The sequence below is a fragment of the Alligator mississippiensis genome, chromosome 4, assembly GCF_030867095.1.
Source record: "Alligator mississippiensis isolate rAllMis1 chromosome 4, rAllMis1, whole genome shotgun sequence".
Classification (NCBI taxonomy): domain Eukaryota; kingdom Metazoa; phylum Chordata; order Crocodylia; family Alligatoridae; genus Alligator; species Alligator mississippiensis.
The window spans coordinates 148,291,930-148,311,291 of NC_081827.1; the positions used below are offsets into that span (position 1 = coordinate 148,291,930).

Consider the following 19,362-nt stretch of genomic DNA (forward strand, 5'->3'; position numbering starts at 1 on the left):
CTTCCTCAGCCCCAGAACACACCAAAAGGATCCAGACCGTGCCATGACAAGAAATGCAAAACCTGCCCCCACATCTCCACCACCTCCACTATCACTACACCCCACAACAGAGCCATCAGCATCCCAGGATCTTACAGCTGCACCTCCAGGAATGTAGTATACCTCATCCAATGCACCAAATGCCCTGATGGAAGATATGTAGGAGAGACCAGACAACAACTGCGCACCAGAATGAACGCACACCGGAAATCCATCAAAGACAGAAACACCCAATTACCGGTGGGGGCCCATTTCTCACAGGAGGGCCACTCTCTCTCCAATCTCTCAGTCCTGATCCTCAAGGGAAACTTACACAACACTTCCCAGAGACGAGACTATGAGCTCCATTTCATCAACCTGCTGGATATTAGAGATCAGGGACTAAACATAGACATTGGATTTTTGATACATTACAATCTGCCTGGCAACTGACTCCCCAGCCCAGCCCAGCCCCTGGCTTCTTTACTTTTCATTCCATCCAGGAAGAGCATGCAGCAACTGCTGCAGTGTCCTTAGCCTGACGAAGGGTTTTTGAACCCGAAAGCTTGCTTAATAACTATTCTCCAACCATTTGGGTTGGTCTAATAAAAGATATCAAATTCACCCAAGGAACCTTGTCATAGCTACATTAATGTATTTATAGTGTAAATAGCAATCACATCGATTTGGAAGGACTTCTTTGAGGTGAGTTTGCTGGACTTTTTGAAAGGCTCTTGCTTGGACTTTTTGAAGGGTTCTTGGCTGGAGTCTTCTCAGGAGTCTTGGCTGCAGGTTTTTCTGGAGTTTTGTCTGTTTTCTTAAAGAAAGAAAGTTTATAACTATTGTAATTGCAAATTGTTGTAAGTCGAGGACTGCCTGTATTGGACTTCAAACACTGGTAGCACCAGCAATTGGCTTGGCTATCCTGCCCAGTCTATGGCAGTGCACTCCCTGTAAGTAGTGCTGTAGAAAGAAGGCATTTTTCAGGCATGGGCTTTACACACCCCTCATTTCCCTCTCCTATGGTGTTCCCTACACACACTTAATTCCCAGGAATGTATGTTCTCCCTGCAAAGTGATCAAATTCTCCCACAATGAGATGGGTGGGATAATAGACAAAGCCCTGCAGCTAGAGATAGCCCTTTTCTTTTCTCATCAATTTTATTCAGATGTGGTTGAGTTATACATTTCTGAAAATCATTATTTTCTTTCTTTTGCTTGCATTCCTCACAACTGGCAGAAAGCCAAAATAACAACTCTAAGTGTTATAGTGAATTATGATACAGTCTTTGATTCTATCATCACCCAATACTTTTCCATAGGACCTCAGCTTCATTTAGTACATATGAGGAATGCAGAAGAGAGCAGAATTAAGACTGCATGAATAATCTTAAATCAACTATTTTAAAACTATCTTAAAACTGAGTGCTTGGCTTTGCTGCCTACGTAGGTAGCTATTTTCATTGTGCAGAGCTCCCACGGGCGGCTGCGTGCGCCCCTCCATGCAGCGCCGCCGCCTCACGGCCCTTTCCTCCCCGGCGGCCCCGAGCACCGCGTTGCTGGGAGCGCGGCGCTGCAGCAAGGCCCGGGCGGCACAGACACTTCAGCTCAGCTCAGCTCAGGCTCCCGGTGCCGGCAGCAGCCGCCCCGGTGCCCTTGTGCCCAGGCCAGCCCTTGGGAGATGCTTTCACTTGCCCGGCTGCCAGCGTCCTCGTGGCTCTCTGCGGCACGATGCGGGCGCACGGTGCCCTTACCCCTGCCTCTGCTTCCCCTGCGGGACCCCCGGAGGAGCGCCCCCGCCTGGTCTTCATGGCGGACCTGTGGCACCCGGACGGGACGGGGCGGGGCGGGGCGGGGCGGCCGCCGAGCGCCAAGCCTCCACTTCTCTTTGCGCCGGTTGGAGGATGGCGCCGCCGGGCGGGCGGGCAGGGCCACGCGCAGCCTCCCGGGGAGCTGCCTCATCGCACACGCCGTGTCGGGGCCCCTCGCCCCGCTCCGGGCTCGTCCCACGCGCATCGCCTCGCCGTCTCTCTTCGCTTCCTCCCTGGCTCCAGCCGCCGCCCTCGGCGCGGGCAGGGCGCGGGCGGGGAGCAGGCCGGGCTGGCGGCGGCGGCGGCGGAGATCATGGACAGCTCCTGGGAGCGGGGCGGGCAAGACGGGCGGCCAAGCCGGCCCCGGCCCCGGCCCCGGCCCCGGCACAGCCCGCTGACGGCGCCTTCCAGCCAGCCAGCCCGCGCGCTCACACACACGCACACACGCACCTGACTGCACCCAGCTCTCACACAATCACAAACACACACTGCTGACTGCCTCTAACACACACGCATCTCACTGCACCCAGCCCTAACACCCACACACATCCCCCACTGCCTGCACCCACCCCTAACACACACACACACATTCACAAACACCCCCCCATTTTCTGCCCCTAATACACACCCTGCTGCACCCACCCCGAACAGCGTTACACACACACATGCACACCCCTTGCTGCCTGCACCCACAGTGCATCTAAGAGCCATCGCACACCCCTAGCAGCTGTACAGCATCGTGCAAGCCCTTGGCCACCTGGGGCTGGGAAACGCAGCAGGCTGCGCCACACTTGGGCAGTGCCAGAGGTGCAGGGGGCTTCCCCTTCATTTCTGGTGCAGGGAACAGTGTGGGGGGACCAGGACTGGGAGAGAAGCAAGTGGCCGTGATGCTGCTTTGAATGAAGCTCCTCCAAATCTTGTCCCTGTCTAGCTGAATGCTGGGAGTCTCTTACAGGCAATGGTGCCCAACTGCGAAATTGCTGAGACTCGAGATGGCAAAGTGAAAAGCAACTCGCCTGATAAAAATGTGTGTGTGTGTGTGTGTGTGTGTGTTTGTACATTGTCACCTTTTTTATATTTATATATCCAAACTGGAAGTTGGACCTTTTCGTGACTTAGCCACATACATTTATCATTATTGCACTGGATTACGGTTACATGCAGTACCATGTCCCAGTTTTTAAAAGAGGTTGATTTTAAATTTGTTTTTAATTGTGTTTTCAAAATGCCAATGTGTCTTTCCACAACCCCAACTGATTGTGGATGGTACGGAGTGTGTACATGGTGTTCTATATTATTAATTTGGCGCCAGTCAGTAAATTATTTACTTTGAAATGGCGGACCACCATCTGTAGCAATTTGCTTTGGGATTTTCCATGAACTACTAATCCTTTCTAAGGCTTTTACAACATCATTAGCTGTGGTATGTTTCAACAGAACATGGTTAAGCATTCTTGTTCCCATGGCCACTACCACTAATCCACTTGGGAACCTTTTTGCATCTGTTAATGGTCCCATAAGGTCCACTTGCCATGTTTCGCCTAGATTAAAATACTGGCTTTTAAGATAGTTATATGCATAATGATTTTTGAGTGAAACTTTAAATTGATTACATACTTCACACTGTTGTCTAATCCTTTTCCTTAGATTCCAGCCGTTCATTGGACCCCATCTATTGGTTTTTAATATTCGGTTTTCCCGTTCCTGACGCCAGTGTCCATTGTATTCATGCAGCCATGTAAGGTACGGTTCTAGCTCAACTTCTTGGTTCTTTTCTAGGCTAAAATTTTGTACTTCATTATCGAAAGCTGCATGGTGTGGGTTAGTACTTTTAGTATGGCTTTTGGTGTGGGTAACAAATGTTGGGATTCTGTGTGTAGTTAACATTTGAAAAATACTTTCCCAAATTTCTAAGTGTGCTACTGGGTTGGCTCCCTTTGTTAACACCTGCCAGATGTACGTACTATCCGTTACTAACTCCCAGATTTCTGAACCGTGATGTATCATACAATGTTGTATCGATGCTTGCATTCCTCTTAATTCTAATACCTGGGCACTACATTTGTTGACTTCATTGGTTAGGTGGGTTACCTGACACCTGGTACATTTCCAACCAAATTTATGCCCATCCTTGGTTGAACCCCATCGCTAAATCCCCATCCTTCCATAAACATGCTTCCATCATGTGCAAACTGTGGCATTATTCTTTGACTGTCATTCGGGGTTCTATGTCCCTGCCAATTTTTCCCTCAATTTTGCATTAGGCTAGAGGCTGATTTTACCCAAGTGCTGTGATTTCCTTCAAAATCTGCAGCTGGAGTATTAGGGGTTACGGGTTCTCCCCCTGCAGGATGATGGACTTTTGCATTCTCCATTAACTCTCGGGTGTACCTTTTATAACAACAGTGTAACCCAAGTAACACTTTACCTAAAGTCCAATACCTAGTTTCAGGTCCTTTAAGCATAAGACTCCACAAGTCTATTACATTTTTTCCTCGGACTGCTTTTCCACTTACCCAAGCTATGCCTGTCCTGACGTATAGTTCCATCGGTATTGATTATGTATCTGATGTAATTTCCTGGAACTTAAACCTGCTACTATTCTCTCTACTTGGCTTTGGGCTGCTGCTGACCAGCTCTTATTTTTTATGGCTGCTCTGATAGCCTTGGTTTGCACCGGCGCATTTTCAATCCAATCTCTTAACCAATTGATAATCCCTAATATTGCCTGCATTTCAGTTATAGTCTTTGGGGTAGTTTCAGTTGCTTTCTTTAAAGCCGTCACCCATGTATCTTCTGGGGTTATTTCCTTTTCATTTATTGTTCTCCCCAAGAAGGTAAAAGTTGCAGCTGCTAGTTTGGTTTTGTCTGGATTTACCTCCCAGCCTTCCTGAGTTAAATGCTTAATTAACAGCTTTAGAGTTTCATTGACCTGTTTCTCAATGGGGCAGGTTATTAATGTCATCTACATATTGCCAGATTCTTATTCCCTTGGCTATGTAACTTGTGTCGGCCTGAAAATTAATAAGAGTTTTGTTTATGCAACTATTCGCTATGGCTGGTGAATTTTTATAACCCTGTGGAAATACTTTCCACCGGTATGTGTTCCCATCAAGGTTCATATTTAATAAACCTTCTTCATCACGCGTAGGAATTGAGAAGAACATGTTTTTCAGATCAATACTTGCTCCCCATGGGTGATCTTCTAAGCTTCTAATGGAATACAATATTTCTTGGGCTGTATGATTTTGCATGATACTCACATCTTCTATCTTTGAGTTTACTTCTCGATAATCTACTACTAATCTGACCTTCCTGTTGCCTTTTTCTATGGTCCAGGCAGGACTGACATACTTGCCTGGAGTAGTTAATTCAGTAGCTCCCTCATCGATTAACTCCTTTATTAATACTTGGGTTGGCATTAATAACGAGTCCTTAATTTGGTAGGTGCGCACCTTTTTTGTCATGGGGGAACGTTGCTTTTTAGTTTAAGTTTGTGGAGTTCCTCCTTTGAAACTTCAATTGGTAACATTTCCTTTAACATTTCTTTTATGTGAGAATCATGCCTTATGCAGCTTATTCCTAATATATTCTTGGAGCCAATTAATACTTCTATTTCTTTTCTTCCTGTTATTATTATAGTTCCAACCTGATGTTTAGTGTGTTTCCCATTCACTCCTGTAATCATAATTTCTTCACTTTTTAGTATGACCAGATTTGAGTTTGTCTTTCTTATCACATTAACTTGTGCCCCTGTATCGATTAGGAAGGTTACTTCTTCTAATTTTAAATCTTCGGGATTCACACATTCTAGGGTCACATAAGGACAGGAATCTTGTTGTTCTGGCATAATTTCAGCTGTCTCGGGGGAGGGACCACGTTTTATTGGTTCTCCCCCTGTAGCTCGTTTTTTGGATGATTTTGTTTTTCAGTGGCCCATTCTTTCCAAGGTTTCCACCCATGGTTTATGGCCAATTGCTTATTTTCCTTCAGCGTATTTTTCCTTCATTTCTCCCTTTCAAACCCTTTACTTAACAGGTATCCAAACACTGCCTTATCCTCTCTAGTTGGGCTAGATTTACTTGTACCCTTTTCGGTTACATATACTTTGGGCTTTTTCTTGGTTTCTTCCTCCTGCACTATGGTTCCTATTTGGTCAGTTACCTCCCAGGGTGTCTGCCCCACCGGTAGCAGTAACCATGCTTTAATTCCCTGGTGGTTTTATTATGTTTGCTGCTACCTCTAATGCCATCCTATGACATGCCACTTGTTTGGGAGTGGTAACAAACAAACAATAATTTCTTATACTTTGTTGTGCTGTCATCAGGGTGTTTGGGGGAGCTATCCAATGGGCAAAGCTAATTCCCCATATTATGTACCTGACGTTATTTATGCCTCCCTCTAGATTCTGGGGAAAGTTAGAGCTCCCAGGTGGTTTTTAACTCCAGTGGCAATTGATCCAGCTAAAGATATGGGATATGTCCATCCCGGGATTGTATTCATGGTGTTTATGAGGATTGCCACCTTACCCCATCCCGAATGTCTCAGCAATGGAATGGTCTCTTCCTGGCTCAACAGCACTCCTATTTCATGTTCCTCCTCTATTACCCTTCCCAGCCAAACGTAACAATTTTCATTGGTACGTCGTGCCGTTCTCCTTGCTATCTCCTCTCTCTCTTCTCTGCTCCTTTCTCAACAGGTATTCTGCCTAACTGCAGGATTCATCCCTTGTTGCTTCCAAGTGGTAGTTACTATAGGACAGGCCTCCGGTATGGGGTTTTCTTTATCTCCAGCTACCTCTCCTACCTCATAGCTTTCTTGCAATTCTTTTAATTCTGCTGTAACTTCACCATACGGGGGTGGAGTAATCGGAGGAGGTGCAGTAGATTGCACAGATATTTTACTTGGCTTCTCCTCCTGTTCTCCTTTTTTATTTACTTCAATTAGATTCGTGGCCATTTTTAGGGCATTATTTTCAGCCACTAAAGTTTCTACCTCATGCAGTAACTGAATAATCCCCCAAGTCGCCTCTCCTAAGAGGGACAGATAATTAGGTTTCTTCAAAGGACCTCCTCATGCTTGCTTCCAACTTACTTCTAACTCTCTTACTACTTCCCTGGCCACTGAGTGTGTTATTTCCCTCGCTAACGGCAGCTCCAACCGATTATATACTCCCTTTCCTAACACTCTCCGCATTGTTTCTTGGAGCCCTCCTTCATCTTTTTTTGCTTTCCTTCTTCCTACACACCTTTATTTCTGGTTTTACTTCCTTATTTTCTAGGGTCCAATCTCTTAGACTGTATACTTTCTGAATGCCTCCTAAACAACACTTCAAACCATCTTGTGTAAATACAAAATTATACGTGATTCTTTCATCCTCACTCTTAAAATCTTTTATGGTTACTTTCCAAGTACCCTCATTATCACTGTGGAACGTGCAATGCTGCAACACGTTCACCCCATTTTTAAGTGGACAACCAGCACATCCTGTTTGTGATGCCATGTTCTCTAGTGGGTTATGGAATAGAGAAGATCCCACACAACTTACTGATTCCTTTGATGCACTGGCTGGGGAATTTTCAGCTAATTGCACGATTTCACAATGATTACAAACTTATTTTATACGACACAATTTATTTTAAAATTCCTTACTAAACATATAACATTGCTTACTTCAAGAAATACCATAAACATCAAAAACATGATAACTATATATATATATATATATAAAGAACAATACTCTAAGTGCACTTCCTTAAACAATTACAATTACAAATAATTATATAATTTGAACCAGAAAAGTTATTACTATATTATACTTACAATCCTAGGATTCTGAGAAGCCAAACACCTAGATATGGTTTCATCCTCAGTAGTACGGTTCAGTGGGCTGGCCTCACTAGTACAGTTCAATGGGCTGGCCTCAGTAGTACGGTTCAGTGGGCTGGCCTCAGTAGTATGGCTCAATGGGCTGGCCTCAATACTGATAGGACTAAGTCCCCTTCCTTCAGTCCCACTCGGGCGCTCCGCGGCTTCAGCGTGAACTGAGAGATTCGTGTTCACGGAGAGGGTGGTTCAGGTGATCAGTCTGATCCGGCCTACACTTGCAATTCTTCCTTTGGTGTTCTGCAAGTGAGGTTACCTCCAAATTGGAACAGTAGGTTACGGTTTATATAGCGGGTGAGTTGCCATCATGGGTCCCTCCTTCCCAAACTTGTCACTACTCCCATGTTTGGGCTCGGATATTATGTCATGGAAAATTTCTTGGTGAGAAGATTTTAGCCACCAAGCGGAATTTTCCTCTGCAGTGAAGTCCTAGTGCCCTCAGTTTCTAGGACTTTCCATACCACTGGTGAACCTTTAGTGCCCTCAATTTCTGATTAGTTGTCTAAAATCTTTTAGGTTTCAATTGCTCGGAATTCTAGTCAATTGTTAATTCTGGCCTAAACTGACTAATGGGCATTTACTACATACCCTATAAACTACATAAACTTATCATTAAGGTGACATACATGTGTGTGCACATGGTATAATAGTAGAGGGTATTCCACTCGTTCAGCTGTTGCCCCTGATCCCTGGGGAGATGGTACTAGGAAGTCAACATAGTATAAAGCCTTGGTGATAACTTATCTGCCTGGAGGACATGTAAGGACACATGTCATTTCTTTTTCTTGTGTGTGTTGCACCCTGCAGGCCAGTACCCTGGGAACACTTCATTCATCAAAACAGGATGAAGTAGGTTAGCAGGTGTTACAGGCAGTTCTGGTTTTGTGTGTCTGTGCCTGTAAAGTGTCATTGTTGTAGACCCAAATGTTCCCATTCTGACCTGGTACTCCACTGAACAGCCCACATATTTAAACACTTGTGTTAATGATGTGAAAGTATTAAAAGAGGAAAGTATACCTTCCTTGGTCGGATTTCTTTCAAGTTCCTGCTCTAGCAGCCAAAGGATGACTTTGTACCTTTCGAGCCTGTCCAGTTAGGTTTCTGAATGATCTGTAGGCTAATCTATTTCATCCGTAGACAGGTCACTTAGGCTTTTATTACACTGCAAATGGAAGTGCTCGGCCAGACAGGCTGCAAAGCTACTGTGAGGGTCTCTCCTCACAGTAGACAGAATAAATTGTTTTGTATATTGCAGTCCTTGCATATGATGAGAGAAAAAGTACATGAAAATGTAATCATGTACATTGAAGGGCAAGGGAGAAAAATATGGGAGAGGAGTGGAGGGAGGCTGGGGGAAAAAAAACAACTACAGAGAGAGAACAAGGTCAAGGGGAATTTGGATTGAAACAGCCAGTGAGGAAAAGCCTGCAGAGAGCAAGATGGAGAGGCAGCTGGGGATGTGCTGGCAGACTCTGAATGGGTCAACAGAAAAGAGGTGGTTCCCAGAACCGCTGAGACCAATGTATTGTACTAAAGCTCTGACTATTCTGTTTCTGGAGATCAATAGCCATTACTGAAGTGTTGGATAAACAGGGATATAAATACCTTACACTCCATAAATAATCATCTTGATGTTGATTAAAGTGATCTGCAAGTTTTATTTTTCTCTGCTTTTTCCCCTTCCTCTTTCATATATAAGTAAAACAGGAGCCTCGGGATTTTAAAGCATGCTATACCAGCTGCTTTATTTCCAGCTGAGCTACTAGAACTGTATCTCTGCTGTTTTTTTTGCAATTGATCCAGAAGAAACCAAGGATAGTAAGGGAATATTAAAGGATACATTTTGAAGATCTTGCTATGCAGTTTTAAGTTTAATAATAGCACAAATACAGTTATTTATATAAAGTACAAAAAATGCTCATATATGTTAAATATGTTCACACAGTCAGAATACAATCAACTTCTTATTGCTGAACACCAGTGGTTTTGGCCCTTATCTCTGCAGGACAATCAAGGCCCTTATACATATATTTATCATAATGCTGTGTATGTGTGTGTACACCTCACACATGCATATTACAGGTTGGTTGGTTTTACTATTAGTTTTAATCTAGATTTTTAAGGAGACTATACAGTACTGGGTGATGAGCAAATATAAAATAAAAGATATTCTCTGTCCTAAAAAGTTACCAACTTTAAGGACACAAGAAATTACTACAATCATCTTTCTAGCCTGTATACAAGATACAGAAATAGAATTTATCTAAAAAATATGTACTGATTGAGCTAGAATATATGATTCAGAAAGACCTTCAAGCTGATTTTAAGTCCTTAAGTAAAACAGAATTCATGATACCCTCAAGTAAGTTGTTCCAAAGATTAAATTACCCTCATTTTTAAAATTTACACCTTACTTCCAATCAGAATCTGTCTAGTTTCAGCTTCCAGGCATTAGATCTTATGCCATTGGATTAAAGAGCTCTTAACTACCAGAAAACTTTTCTCCACACTGGTTTGATTAATTGCTTTTAGAATGTAATGGCAGTTAATGGCATAAATTTATCAAGTCCTTCTCTAATTATTACTGTTCTTATATTGGCATAAAGACTGTCTGCCTGCCTGTAAGGTAGCTGACACATTTCCTCAGTCGTAGAAGGACTCACTGCTATGCTAATGCTCCTTTTTTAGCACAATTTTATTCTGTAATATAAGACTTGGGCAAAAGATGAAACAAAACCACTCTCCTGCAGACTCTAGGCAATGCACTCCACCGCTTTCCTCCTGTTCCACCTCATCCAATGCTTCAGGCTCTACTGCAGGTGCCCGCCACCCTCCTGGTGCCCCAAACTGTACTGAGAAGTTTTTGTGTCCTGTTCAGACAACTCCCCCCACCACCAAATGCCTCCCACAAAGCACACTCCTCTTGATGGAGCCTGCCCTGTAAGAGCGTTTCTGGAAGTCATAAGATGGTGCCATGCTTCAACAAGCCAGGCATAATTGCTCCTGAAGCAGAACCAGTGTAGCCATGTAAATGTGGCATCACAGGCAGGCTAGTTAGCTGAGCTGAAATGCAGGGTAGACTGGCCTATGCACAGTGCCACACACATATGGATACTCTGCTTGTCACTTGGGAGCCACTGCAACTGCACACATAGTAGCCTTGATGAGCATATCTAGGATTTAAAAAAAGTGGGGGTAGAAGATGTGACTGGGGCTGCAGGGGTGATTGGAGCATGCCTGACCACAACAGTAACTACCAGGGATTTTTTTGAGTCCCTAAAGCAGGTCTGACTCCCCCACCACTGCACTCTGGGTACCCTCTCCCCTCCAGTGCCCAGTGGCTCGTCCCTTCCCCTCCTATTCTACCTCCCCCTCTCTAACAGGTTTTGCCTCTGGCCACATGAAGTGGGGACCCATCCACCACTGCCACTTTCCCCATAGGACCTGGGGCGGGAGAGTGCTCCAGGCCACTCCTGTCCTGCTGCCTGAGAGCAGGCACTGGAAGCAGGGACTGCCCACAGTTGCTGCTATCCCTGGCCCATCCCAGCACAGCCTTCCCTCACCCCCTCCCCCTGCCCATAGCCACTCCCAGCAAATGGAGCTTCCCTGATCTATGGGGAAAACCCAAGGGAAAGGAAAGGGAGCAGGGACCCCTTTCTTGGCACCCCATACAGCTCAGGCTCTATAGGGGACCCAGCCATCTGAGGCCATGGGGTACTGGAGCCACCAGTAGGTGAGCCACACTGTTGAAATGGGGTGTGATTGTGTGACTGCACTGCCCCTGGTAGCTTTGCCCTCTTTGCGGCTGCAGCTCTTGTCCCATCCCCAGTATAGCTCTGCTGCAGCCTGCTTGCAATTTCTCTTTTTCCCTCATGTGGACATGGCCACTGTGTACATTGTAGAGAGGTTAGTAAATGTTTTAATTCAAGGTTAGCTGCTCCAGGATGCTACATTAGGATGGACCCTGGAAACAAGAATTGGAGAGAACTATTAGATCATCTGTTGACATGTGTTCCAGAAAGTATGGTTGGCAGCTAGCAGCTCGTGTGGAAATGGAAGTAGGTTTCTCACCAAGCTCCAGGATTTCACAATACCTGTGATAAGTTGTTGAAAAACTAATAGACCCAATGAGAAAGGGCGCCAATTTGTGGTGGACAGAACGTAAATTTGAAACCACCAAATAATCGGGGAAAAAGGCTTGGGTCATACTCTAATTAGAAAGCCACAACACAGGGGTAGCAGGATCCAGTGCTGCTCTTGAAGAGGAAGGAAAACTGCAAAAGGACTTAATGGTCCCCTGGACCTCCCCTTGCATAGATAAGTACAGCAGGGTGGGGAAACAAAGCCCTGGAGGGAAGTGTTTAGTACCCTGTAAAGCTATAAGGCCTATTCAGGAGGTACAGGCTGCCTGGAGAAGAGAGGTTAAAGGACCCATTGGTGGCTATCACACTACCAGACATTTGAAGAAGAATCCTGAGTGAAGCACCAGACTTGATGGGGTTTTTCCCCATTTCAACCTGAACAACACTGAACAGTCCGTATCCTATATACCTGATGTTCACATGGTTCTGCTCAAAAGTAACACCAATGCATGTTCCTTGAGTGTACATATGTGCTTGATGGGGGAAGAATACATAAAAAAAATGTGCATCTGAATGACCTACTGTTTTACAGACCTTGCAGTTCATTCAGAGATCCAGCACTCAGAAATATATATATATTTATAACATAGTTGGAGCTATTACTACCGCTAATCAAAGAATGAATATTATATTCATTCTGTGTATTATTTTACCCAGCATACAGAGTGGTTTCTGGGCAACAGCCTTCATTTAATTCATTTAAACATAACCCCATACGTTTTATCACTAAATAGAAGACTAAAATTTTCTGCATCATATTTCAGGACAGCCTGTGTGGAGGCACAGATGGGAAATGGCTCAGACAAACTAAGAGGGGACCACCAAGAGCGCTATGTGACATGTGGCATGTCTCTCAGTGAAGAAAGGAAAGGCATGCAACACACTGGTATTTTGAATGACGTGAACTGGTCTATGCTATTTAGAGAGCACCGTAGGTGTGTATCACACTTATAAACATGTACAGAAGAGTATTCATGCCCTACAACCTGAGACAAATAGTTCAAAGGGAAAAAGAAGAGGTTTTGTCCTCAGCCTGAAGCCTTCTTTAAAAACATGGATATTAAGATAGCATATGAAAGAGAGCAGGTGTACTCTAGCACAAAGCAGGGCAGCTGATCTAAGCAGAGGGATGACATGGAAGAGAGAAACAGGTTGGCAGGGAGACTGAGTCATACTATAAATTAGAGAAATTCTTATTACAGTGATGCAAAACAGGACCAATTCCATCTAAGTTGGTGCAGTGTGGCCAGTGTAAATGCTGTGGGAGACTTGACTCAAGCCCTGTTCTACAGTCTATCGACCCATCAGAGCCAAAAGCTAGCTTGTGATATACCTTTCTCTTCTTTAAAGGACATGGAGTTAGGGAGGCCAGCACAAAGTGTATCAGAACCCAAGTAAATCTTTTTTCCTCTTACCTACATTCATTTTCCATTTTCAGTTCACTGCCTTTAGGACCATTAAGATCCTCAGGACCATGGAACCCACGCAGTGCCTGCTTCTCCATCTAAGGGGCTTTTTGGCTCCCATTATCACAATACATAATGTCCAGGTATCATTTTAGTTAACTGTAAAAGAAAAGCTCAGAGAGTTTGCCTTATTCATGCCAGGCAAAGAACAAAGAGACTGGGGAATTTGAAGGACACAAATTGGATATCTTGATTTAAAGAGAGACTAAAACTAGGAAGAAAATATTTATGACAAAAGGCTGGGGGGAGGGGAGCAGCAGATTTGCTATTCAGATGGGAAGACAAGAGAAAATGTTTTAGTGGGATAGATGGGTATTTGAGAGAAGGGATAATCATTCCAGGCTATGACTCAGTTTTGTGAGATATTTACGTCGAGGTAATATCACTTTTTATTCCTGGGTTTTACTGAAATTACTGGAAGATGATTGAGTTGATTAATGGAGTGATGTCCCAATAATATTGTCCACACTGATGACTTGTTCTCATTCCTTTCCCACGTTCTCCCCAACTCCATTTCAGAATTAACTTCCGGAATAAATATTTTTTTCACATTTCTCTCCAAATATTTTTCATGTGGATGATCTTCTTAATCTACTTACTTTAGGGAATGACTCTTCCAACATTTAATGAAAAGAAAATATTAGGAAGCTGTCCATTGCAGATAAGCAAACAGGTAAAGAACATATTTATTCTTAATCTCAGTACCAGCAATTTCTTTAACATGTCACAACCCTGTGAGACTGATACTCCAGTCTAGTAGGGTAACTTAGAGACATACCCAAGGTAGCAGCCCCAGGTGCCATCTTTGTGAAGGGGCACAAAAATAGCCACTTTTGCCCCGACTATGATCAGCATGATGGTAGCAGGCCTGCCCTGTGCATCACAACTACCCTGGGTATGGAGCTGCCCTGCTACACCTCAGTTCCAATCTTCCCATACTCTGCTTGGTAGAGGGAAAGAAGGCTTGCCTGAAGATAACTGCAGGTGACTGATGGCTGTCCAACTTCAATGCAATTTAGATGTGCATAAAAGAACAATCCTAATATACACTGCTGGTCTAAAGTTCCTCAGGGACCTTCCAGGAGCGGAGGCTCAGGCATAGCAGATCTTTACTTCACCACATGTTTTCCCCCCTCATATATCTTGCCCATTGGTATACCCTTAACACACACCCTTTTTTGCCTCATATTAGTGATGAAATGACAGCTGGCATGGGACATGCCATATTTGTGCCTGCAGAGCTCACCTATGAAAGAGAAACATACTTTTGGTTATCTCTGGGGCTAGGGACAGAAATTACACATAGACCAGTACAAGTGATCAGAAACCAGTTCAAATCTGTAGCACAACAGAAGTTCAATGCACAAAAACCAATTTCAAAATGGCCAAAAAATATTTAAGACAAATCTGGATGGATGTAGTATCAGACTTGACTGATTTAGGTTAAATAAGTTTCTTGAAGTGCTATTCCAGATCCCTTCCACATTCAAGTTAAGTCACAGTCCCCCAGGATGCTTTGCACCTTCCCCACATACCCGCCCCCCGCCTCCCTTCACCCCCCCCCGCAAGATGGGTGAGTTAGCCTTGGTCCAAGCTGTCTGCTTCGGCCAAGCAGAGAGGCTTGCTTTAATGCCCCTGACTTCCGGCCTGAGCCACTGCAGGCATGTGGCTGCATTTCTGGAATCAAAAGTGAGTGTCTGTTCATTTGCTTATTGGTTCAATCTATACAACTTAAACTAACCTGCGAAGATTGTATCAACTCAGCCTCAGGCTTTTTGACTGTGTACTTATACACATGGGCAACTGGTTCCACCTTAGTCGGGGGGGTACGTGCCCCTCCATGAGCAGTCGGTGACTGGGGGGAGGCCCATGGCCAATCTCGCCAACTGTGAGGGAGGGTCCCCCCGCGGTCAATTGTGCTGACCAGGAAGCAACCATGGTGCTCGTGGAAGTGGCTGTGGCACTCCTGGAAGTGACCATTGTGCTTCATTCGGCGCTCCTGTTCCCTGGCCAGTTCTCATGGGGAGGCACCGGCGCTCCCACCTGCCCCTCTGCTTGTTGCCTAAGCGGAGAGCAAGGCCTGTAAAGGGGTGCACCAGTGTTCTCAGGGGGTGTACGTGCACCCCTGTGCACCCCCTATGCATCACCACTGCTTATATGGTACAAAGTAACCCTAGTGGGCGAGATACTGCAACATACATTGGTCAAGTGTATATTATATAGAATTATTTGTAATCTGTGATTTCAGTAGTAGCCATGAATATGCTACAAGACATGAAGGAAAGTACTGAAGTGTGAATAGGCACTGTTCATGGGCCTAAATGGAGCTTGGCCTGTTTCTATTAGCTGATGATCTGACTTTATCATTCCAATTTAGAGATGCACAGAAGAGCATGAGGGTACTGGAGAGAGACCTGGTAGGAACTCAGACACTGACTAGCCTATTAAAGCTTTACAGATACTGGGTAGTATCACTTATTTAGAAACAGCATTCAAAACATCAGAGGTTTAAAAAGTCAGGCTGACCTCTAGCATTATTGCATTCATATTCAATGTAGGGAAGACTAGGGCAAAAGGTGCCATTGGTGGCATGGCAAGTGAATTAAAGTATATTAAAAAAATACAGTGCAGAGCAATGGTTCTCAACCAGGGTGCCATGACACCTTGGAGTGCTGCAAGAGTTTAAGAGTACCTCAGGGTTTCACACAATGCTAGCACTATTATGTATGCAAGCACCTTGTGACAATGCCTACCCTCTGGCCTGGTTGTTATTCCAGTTGCCCATGCTGGGGAGGACCATTCCTAGCTGAGGCATTTGCCCACCATGACTTGATGGAAAAATTAAAGAATTCTGCTGCAGCAGGAGACAATGCTCGCTGAGTTGGGGCCATCCATTATCAGTTACTGTGCTCCTGAGTGCCATTTGGTGGGACCCTGATGGCGTCCAGATTGGGAGCTCCTCCACTCCTACGCTCGCACCACAGGCCTCCGTATGGTTCTGTGGTCCCAGTGGACCCAGGCTCCCATTGCTCCATCAATTGCCTTTTGATTGTTATGCCAGCCTTGGAGCGTACTAACAATATCTCCCAGACCTCATGCCTGGAATCTCCAACAATCTGTCTATCATGAAAATAAAGAAATGTGGGCAGCCCGGCTGCCTCTCAACCTCTTCTGGTGTGTTTGTGCTCATCTAGCATCCAAGAGCCCCTCTTGTCAATTCTGGCATGCCTTTGACTTTACTATGGGGCTTGTCCAGCCAATCAGTGACGGGACTCACCTTCCAGCTGTGGCTTGTGCCCCCTGTGGGCAGAGGACCCACCTAGAGTGAGTCGTGCCAAGACTCCTTTCTTCCGGGGCCCTGGGCTCCCCAGAGCTCAGCGTGCCGGCTGGGGTGCTCTCCACTAGCTGCCATTTCTTGGCGGGGACTTCCAGTCTGCAGCACCCAGGCTGCGTTTCTTGTGGCACTGGGGTTAGCATTCTGGATGTCTTGCCCGGAGCTGCTGGGGCTTTTTGTCAGACCCCAGGTAAGGGAGAGGGGACGAGCAGAGTGTTCTCCTTCCCCAGTCCCCTCGCCCTGCTACATACCATACATGGTTCACAAGATAAATTCAGAGATTTCAAATAGGAATCCAGAGGGTAAAAAACATTCTGACCTACTGTGGTCTTTCTAAGCTCTTTGCAACAGAAGAATTGCTCTCTTATTTTTCCATAGTCATAAAAGAGTGAAAGTTAAGAGGTGACATTTTCTGAGGAGTGCCTTAGTCTAACAAGTGGTTCCTTGAGTTTAAAAATGTTAAGAACCATTATTAATGCAGAGAGTATCTATTTTTATAGCTGCCTAAGGGATTTGGGTGACCACTTCCCATTCATTTTTACTGGGCATTCAGATCTTCTGGTCATCTTTAAAAATCTCTGCTACCTTGCATAAACTATTCATTTCAGTAGCTTATTTTGGGAAAGGGGCACATTACATCTATAATACATAGTGTGTACACTTCAGTTAAGAAAGCCTTGTTTTTTGGTGGTGTTCTTTTTTTTTTTATTAAACCTCCTGAGTTTTATGATTATGACATCTGATTTTTCCCTGCCTTTCTGTCCTCAATTACACTCTCTCTACAGTTTCATGCCAGTTCCACTACTGTTCCATTCTTGCATGTTGCTTACATTTTGGATTAAACTGCAGTCCGGTACAGTCTACTAATATATCTCTAGCCTTATTTTCTCCATTTAATGTACTCTGCACACTGTGCCTGGGAGTAAAAATTTCCCATTAGTACATCTTTTCCCTTTTACCTGCTTTTTTATTTGAGCAGTGATTTCACACTCCAGTTGTTCTTTTTGGATAAGTGGCCTGTAACATGAATATAACTAGTTTACTCACTGAAAAAATTAAATTATCAGGTCCTAATCACTCTGTACCATTACAAGTTACTTCCAAATCATTTTTTGCATGAAACAACATTTTTATAAGTTACAAATAAAGTTCCTCCATTTGCTTGCTTTGCACCTTCCTTCCGAAGTAATCTCAAAATGCAAGCATTCTGTTCTGCAGAGTGTTAGATGGGCTTCCCCTTTGCAAACACTGGCTGTTCAGGCCTCTTAACACTTTTGTTCAGAACCAGCGGGCAGCCATGTCACTAAGAATCCTGAACTCAAGAAGCTCCTACGTAAAGCAGGGTCGCTCAGCTACCACCATGATAAGCAGAGAATAAATACCATAATTAAATAATTGAGAGAGATGTCATCTCCACATTTTCTTATGTGAGAAGAACAATACTGTGCTGGCTCCAAAGCTTATTTTACTTTTCATAAGCTAGTGTGTCAAGAAATGGGATTAATAGGGTGGCTTCCATCATGCTACGTGAGCTTCCCTTTTGTTCTCTCTCCTTCATAGTAAACAACATAGCCATCAAGGGCACTTACAGAAGTTATGACTGTTGTATGATTGACTCCTTGAAAGCACTCTACAGCCATGCCCTGACAGAAATGCATGGCTGCAGAGCGCTTTAAAAGTGCCTGATTGCAAGACAAACTAATCATGGGCAACTGGTGCCTCCTAATACTGAGGGGGGGCACCAGCAGCTGATCACCAGTCGGGGAGGGGAGGGGTCCCCCAGCATCCAATCACCGCTGCAGGTGGAAGTACCAATGACTAAACTGGAAGTGCTGGCAGCAAACCCAGAAGTGCCACTGGCCCTTCTCTCAGGGTGGGGTACAGCCAATCTGCACTGGAGGGTGAGAGAGGTGGATTGGGGGGTTCCCACCTTGGTGGGGGGTGGGTTCCAAGCCACCTCTCCCACCCTCCATGGGGGCTGCACAAGCCCCAGATCAAGCTCCCTCCTTTCTTTCCTGCCCCCCCATCCTGAAGACAGCACCAGAGCTGGGGAGGTGGTAGAGCTAGGGGAGATTGACTGCAGACAAGCAGCCTCTCTCCCAAGGACCAGTTCTAAAGTGGAACTTGATCACCCCCACCCCTGACCAAACGGCAAACATTTGTTGGGTCGGGGAGGTGCACTGTAACTCATGGCACTTTCGATAAAGCACCATGAGTTACAGTGGGGAGCTACAAATCTGTCAGTACCCAAAGACTTCTCTTATCTGCTATTATTTTAATATGCTCCAACTGACTAGCTAAAGGATGGTCCAGATCCTCAGATGATGAAATTTCAACATATCTTCATTGCTTCTCGAGGGTGTAGAGATAGCAGGAAGAGTGATTATCCAAGACTAACATTTCACTGAGAGGGCTGAAAAGCTTCATTTTACAGGGCACAATCCTGGTGTTGCCCATCTCACAGAGCATGCTCCCGTAGGGGTAGCTCATGACTGTGTGGCCCTTCCACAGGAGACCTCTAATCCAAGGAAGACAGCCTAAAAATTATGCCTCATCTCTTATTAAATACCTATCCACAGTCCTATTGACTTTAATGAAATACCCTAACTTACACCAGATCATCATGTTAGTCCTAAGGGAAAAAGAAAAACAAAACAATAAGTTATTCACAAGCAGTTACAACTGAGTTTTGTTTTTTTTTTCTG

At 44.8% G+C, this 19,362-nt stretch overlaps 2 long non-coding RNA genes across 2 annotated transcripts; one reads left to right on the forward strand and one right to left on the reverse strand.

Moving 5' to 3' along the window:
- Positions 1–649: 649 nt before the first annotated feature.
- On the reverse strand, positions 650–1,861 carry LOC132250253 (uncharacterized). Its single transcript, XR_009461913.1, has 2 exons — positions 1,773–1,861; positions 650–835 (listed from the first exon to the last, which is right to left on the reverse strand). It is a non-coding gene; the product is annotated as an uncharacterized LOC132250253 (long non-coding RNA).
- A 419-nt stretch (positions 1,862–2,280) lies between these two features.
- On the forward strand, positions 2,281–13,886 carry LOC132250252 (uncharacterized). Its single transcript, XR_009461912.1, has 3 exons — positions 2,281–2,856; positions 3,477–3,572; positions 12,622–13,886. It is a non-coding gene; the product is annotated as an uncharacterized LOC132250252 (long non-coding RNA).
- Positions 13,887–19,362: the final 5,476 nt, after the last annotated feature.